Raw genomic sequence first — 223 nt, 5'->3', positions numbered from 1 at the left:
AACAAAAATAATAACAAATAAAACAAAATAATAAATCCAAAAACTCGTAAGGACAGTTGTGTCAAACTGTGAAAGGTAGGTATATTTCGTGAACGGAATACCTGCCGCTGATTGGACGAGACATCAGTCACTCAAGATATACAAGAAATTGTGTATCTACCTTTATTTCTTCTATATGTTTGGAGTTCTGCCTTCACTTTAAACCATTTTTTCAGACAGTGCA

The sequence above is a fragment of the Hemibagrus wyckioides genome, linkage group LG24, assembly GCF_019097595.1.
Source record: "Hemibagrus wyckioides isolate EC202008001 linkage group LG24, SWU_Hwy_1.0, whole genome shotgun sequence".
Lineage (NCBI taxonomy): Eukaryota > Metazoa > Chordata > Actinopteri > Siluriformes > Bagridae > Hemibagrus > Hemibagrus wyckioides.
This window is presented reverse-complemented; position numbering follows the sequence as displayed.